General features: G+C 36.3%; 1 long non-coding RNA gene across 3 annotated transcripts in view; it reads left to right on the top strand.

Moving 5' to 3' along the window:
• Positions 1-318: 318 nt before the first annotated feature.
• LOC110386930 (uncharacterized) overlaps positions 319-6,283 on the top strand; it is a 28,472-nt gene continuing 22,507 nt past the window's right edge. For all 3 annotated transcript variants that reach the window (XR_002431928.3, XR_009976650.1, XR_009976651.1), the window contains exon 1: positions 319-482. This is a non-coding gene — a long non-coding RNA (uncharacterized LOC110386930). The remainder of the gene's footprint in view (positions 483-6,283) is intronic.

The raw sequence follows: 6,283 nt of genomic DNA, 5'->3' as shown, positions 1-6,283 counted from the left end.
TTTTAATTAATTAACTGCCTGAGTGAGCCAAACAAAACAAATGCTACATTTCTGCTTACTATATGTTATATCCACTCATTGACTCTGTTGTCAACTTAAACCACGAAGATTTCGTCTAACTTTATGTGATTTATAGGGCCAAGACACTTTTTAGCCAAATCCCACTATTTAACACGATACAGGCGTAGAAAACGCATTAAAACTAAATTTATGGAGAAGATGCGCTGAAAATTAAGAGTCCTCATAAAATTTCTCTAAAGTGATGACAGGAGTGTCTATGACTTTTATAGCTCTGTCGCGTCTAAAGAGGTGTGTGTTAGAAAAATTTAAGTGACATTATTTCAGTGGAAATCAAAAAAATATGTCAGAGCAAGACGAGAAAAGAGCTGGTGACTTTGATGGAATCTTGTTAATGCTGATGCAGTTACGATGAATTATTGTGGTCTCAATGATAAAACGGCCGACGATGTACTGATATGAAGGTGAGCTATTAGTCCAAGGTTAAAGTCGAAGTAACGCTACGACTTGAAGTCGTCGTGGCTTAAAGGATAAGACGTCCGGTGAATTCGTATCTAGCGATGCACCGGTGTTGCAATCCCGCAGGCGGGTGCCAATTTTTCTAATGAAATACGTACTTAACAAATGTTCACAATTGACTTCAGAGAGCGTAGAGGAGTGGGGCCAGGACGCTTCCCTGAGGAACTCCGGCCGTGACTGGGCGCACCGACGACTAAAAAACGACGCGTCTATTTGTCTGACATTCTCAGACTAAAGATTAGTCCTCGGGTCTTCGTGTTCCCATACGGAGCATGGATAGAACCTTAGGGACATTCACTTTGTTTGGGCTTGATCTCCCTGCCAAGCCGGACACCGGTGATATCTTGTTAGGTGGTTTTTTTGAGAGGAGGATGAGATGAGATGGGCGAGTTGACGATTTGTTTTTCGAAAATTTTGGGGGCCTTGAGTCGAATTTCCTCACAGATTTCCACGTCTTCAATTCTTCGTTCTTACACCCTTCTTTCTTCACATTTTCTTTCATTAATTGAATGTAATGATGATAATGATTCAAAATATTATCAAGCATAGTAACTTTAACTAGAATGAAGTTTATGTAATAAAATTTGACAAATCTAAACAATAATTATTAAAAATCGTATCATATTCAAACCATTCGTTACTCTGAATTTAGCAAGGGCATGACAAAGTAACTAGGAACATTAAAAATTGGTGCAAAACGAATTAGTGCAAAATGGTCGCCTCTTAACGACAAGAACACAACTCTATTGTGTGTAGTTACTATCTGTGTGTGACTATGTCGTACCTATGCCTATGCCCTCTTCATTTAGTATATAGTGCAATATAAGCTCGCCGGGGTAGGTACCACACTCTTAAATATTACTGGAACGAAGTAGTCATGAAAGAAGTATGAAAGGTGAGACTGTCGTTATAGAAGAGGATTAAAATTCAGACCGTGTGTCCCAAGGTCATTACAACCGATAATCTCTCTTGTACCGACGAGTCTTCAAGCATGATTAAAAAAAATATTTAAAAAATTGAAATTCCACTAAAAAATGAAAAATAAATAATAGTTTAAAAAAACAACTTACACTATTTCCAATTGAAATTTATTAAAATTTATTTTCTATTTTTTAGTGGTATTTTCTATAAAAACGTATTTTGTTAGTTTTTTTAAGCTATTATTTATTTTTCATTTGTTAGTTGAATTTTAATTTTTTCAATTTTTTTTTTAAATATTGAATTATTGTCATCGGTCCTTAATATGTATACCAAATTTCAAGTTAATCAAACGTTTTGAAGGGGGTCAAAATCATGTTCAAAGATTCCGTTACATACTAACTTAAATATGTCTGAAGCTGATAAAAGCGTATTAAAAAAAAAACATTCTATCCTGATCTAGGTAATAATGTTAGCTCGTCCAAAAATTAATACTACAATATTTTAGAGATGCGTTAATTCCTTTTCCAGTGCGGCTTTGTCCCCCTCGATCTCCCAATATAACAGGATTTACAGACACGTACAGTGTGGGTGTCGTGCTTAATTTGAAAATATGTGAATAATCCTGTGCTTAATTGAGATTAGTCCTACTATTGCTTTGCAGCGTACTAATCTCAGTGCAAAATTATAATAAATCAATAAGTTAAATAATAGATTACTACGAAAATCATCTAAAAAGCATAATATTGTTTTATATTTCATTCAAAGCTTCATTCAAAGTGGTTTTTGCAATTTACAGACATTTTTACAACAACGTTTATGGTTAAAACTCACTTTAATTATTTTAAATTCTTCAATTCAAACAATCTACCAGACCGAAAGATAATGTTAGTTCCCTTTGTACGAAAAGATGCATATTCTTAATAAATTGTTTTTATAAGTAAGTTTTGGATACCCGCGAGGCTCTCTGACTATTAGTATTAGTAGTATGAAATATGTATTATTATAATCACGGAATAGATAAATAAGGTACAAACATACAAAGACACCGCCCAAAGCGTTACAATTACAATTTTATTTCCCTTTTTATATCCACCCGTGCTTTATAAGATATTATTTATAAGAGTTTGCGTAACATAATTTATAATTTTTTTTATTAACGATATCAATTTTTATCTTACCGTCGCGTCGGTCGTGTTCCCGTGCGTAAACCAGTAGTAAGGCCCAAGTTCAGATTTACAAAGGCGATAAATTCATGAAAGGGTCTTTATAAGGGTGCGGTTATTTACGTCCGCCGATAATGATGATATAGAATTATTGCCGTTTAATCGATGGTTTACGTTGTATTAACCGCGTATCGCTTATACCGGCCTCTTTAACATGTGTTTAATATTTTTATTTTTTTTATTGCCCCTGTAGGCAGTCCACCATACGGCCCACCTGATGGTGAGTGGTTACCGTCGCCCATGGACTCCAGCAATGCCAGGGCCAGAGTCAAGCCCCTGCCTACCGAAAATAATAATAATGAACCGATTTATGTACACACAAGCTAATACAAACATACACGTAGCTTAAAAAAAAATTATAAGATAACTAACTGCACTAAAGATTTATATTGTTCATAATATAACTAGAACAAAGAATAATTAATGATAAACCGAAAAACAAAGATAATTTCATGGTATTCGTTTATGATAAGCTTCGTGTATTAATTTATCTGGCATCACTTTTTCCTGTAGTTTGTAATGAAGGAAATTCCTGTATGAAAGTTAATTAAAACTGCCGGTGTAGCGTGGTTCTAGTATAAGCGGAGACATTTATTGAAGTGAAGCTTCTTTATGGACGTAGGGAGGAAAAAACGTATGTAACGTTTTTCGGTTACGCGCCATCTTAATTTCACCGTTACGCGCCATGTTTATTTGATGTCGCTGCACGTAAATTCAACAATTCCTGAATCGCGGTGACGAGGTGTTACACAGTTGATAGACGTTCTCGTATTTCTCTTGCTAAATCATACCTACCTGGCGTCGGGATACCGTAATAATGCAGGCGGTTCCACCCGGGTGCGGCTGCCCCATTGCACTGCGGAGTGGTTGACCCTTGCGATTATTTTAATATTTTATAAGTTTCACTTCTACCGTGTGTGACTTGCACACACAATGACACACATACATTTTTTGTTTTTATAACGCACTGTCTTTTTTCTGACGAATTTGTTGGCTATTTACAAATTATCCTTCCTAGCCTCCGAAACTCAACTAAGGAAAACCAAGAACCACAACGAATAAACAATAAAAATACCAAGAACCGCTATTTTTTATTTATCGGCGAAATATTTTATTTATACTTTATTTAGTAGCTGTAGCTGTAGTAGTTGAGTATTTGACAGCTCAATATAAGCTATAAGTTGTGAAACTTCGGCAAAACCGCGAGCCACGTCTATTTGTATAATTTATTAAATTAGCATTCATTACAAAAAAAACTGTTTATTTATTATCCTATCTAAAATTAAATTTAAGCACATAATATGCCTAATATAATAAAGAACTAGTTGGAATATTGACGAAATGCATCTTTGATTATGATAGATTAAAGGATTGATTCTTTTTTTTTATTTTTTATTGCTTATATGGTTGGACGAGCTCACAGCCCACCTGGTATTAAGTGGTTACTGGAACCCATAGACATCCACAACGTAAATGCGCCACCCACCTTGAGATATAAGTTCTAAGGTCTCAGTATAGTTACAACGGCTGCCCCACCCTTCAAACCGAAACGCATTACTGCTTCACGGCAGAAATAGGCAGGGCGGTGGTACCCACCCGTGCGGACTCACAAGAGGTCCTACCACCAGTAATTACGCAAATAATAATTTTGCGGGTTTCATTTTTAATTACACGATGTTATTACTTCACCGTTGAAGTCAATCGTGAACATTTGTTGAGTACGTATTTCATTAGAAAAATTGGTACCCGCCTGAGATTCGAACATCGGTGCATGGCTCAACACGAATGCATCGGACGTCTTATCCGTTAGGCCACTACGACTTCAAAATTACCTAATATTGGTCTATGCGTATTAAGGATACTAAAACATTTATTAATTTATTTATTTAACACATAAACGCTATCAGAAGAACCCTAGGTTTAAACGTATGGCGTCGGAAAAGGTTTAGTTAAAACGCTTTATTGAATTTCTGCAGAATTCCTAACACATGCCAACGAGACAGTACTCTATAACCGTTGGTCGGAACTAAATTAACTTGCTCTATAAAGTGTATATTATACCTTGTTATGCATACGTGAGGTATTTATTATTTATATACCTAGTCAGGTCATAAATTCTGTCACATGTTTAATGTAAAATAATTGAAACAAGTTTATTCATTATGTAACCATTCATATACCAAAATGAACTTAACAAAACATAGATTCTTATGACACTAAAGTTTATTCAAAATGACCTCCGTGATTTTCAATACAGGCCTTCAATCTGCGCGGCCAGTCGTCTATCGCAGCACGAACGAGGTCCATGTCAATATCGGCGGCTGCCTTAATCAAGGATGTCTTGAGTGACTCCAAATTGGGATGAGGCTTTGAGCACGCCTTTTCCTCCAAGTGTTGCCATATCTTGTAATCTAACGGATTCAAATCTGGACTGGAGGAGGGCCAGTCTTCGTGCCGGATGAAGTCGATTTCACGCGCCGCCAGCCAGTCTTGTGTGCTCTTCGCTCTATGAGCTGGCGCCGAATCTTGTTGGAATACCCAGTGCCTGTTATTGAACATGGTATGAGAAACAGGTTCCACAAGGTTCGTCAGGACTGTATTTTGATACACAACTGCATTTGTTTTTATACCTTTCTCACAAAAATGTACCTCTGTTAAGCCCCAATAAGAAACTCCCAACCATACCATGAGCGAGGATGGAAAATTACCTCGTTGGACACGCGGAATACGGTTGCTCGCTTCTTCACTACTGTGTGCGTACACCTTATCATTTTGTTTGTTGTAGCTCTCTTGTACGGTAAAAATTTTTTCATCCGAAAAAAGAATTTCCCGATATTTTTTTCCCGCGTACCGCTTCAACAAAGCGCGGCATCTCTTCAGTCTCAGGTCCATTAGACGAGCATTCAAACGATGTCCTGTTTTTCTTCGATATGCCCGAAGCCCTAAGTCTTCATTTAACACCCTTTTCACCGTGGTTCTGCTTAACCCCATCTGAAGGGCCAACAGTTTCTGCTTACGTTTGGGATTTCTTTGAATTCGCGCCTTCACAGCTTTTATCACTGCTGGAGTCCTAACATACCGAGGGCGACCACTTCTTGACCTGTCATCTACACTAGAGTCTTCATTATATCGTTTGATGGTACGATAAACGAATCTTTTGGTTATATTCAAATTTTTCAGTATGTTAAAAATTTGAATTGGCGCGTAACCGCAACGATGCAACGCAATAACTGCAACACGGTCTTCTTTAAGCGTCCACTCCGTATTTAAAAATGAGTAAAATTCTAAAAGTATACATTTTTATTTTCATGAACAATTCGATATTCGAATTCAATAAACTTTTTTGTGGCCAGCATTCTAAAAGAAAAGTTTTTACTGTGTGACAATACTTATGACCTGACTAGTTATATATTGTTTCATAATTTAAATAGTTACATGGATTTTTCGTGAATTTATTTATTATTTGTAAGATGCAATGACTTGGTTTAGTTTAGGACTGTGGCTTTTTTTGGAACCGGTGGTAGAGTTAACATTGTTATTTATATTTTGACATTCAACAAGTGTGTTATACTGGCATCTAAGTTAAAATAAATGATTTTGAA

Source organism: Bombyx mori, chromosome 25 (assembly GCF_030269925.1).
Source record: "Bombyx mori chromosome 25, ASM3026992v2".
NCBI classification, from domain to species: Eukaryota; Metazoa; Arthropoda; class Insecta; order Lepidoptera; family Bombycidae; genus Bombyx; species Bombyx mori.
The sequence above is the reverse complement of the archived record's forward strand: the minus strand, read 5'-3'. Positions and strand labels throughout refer to the sequence as shown.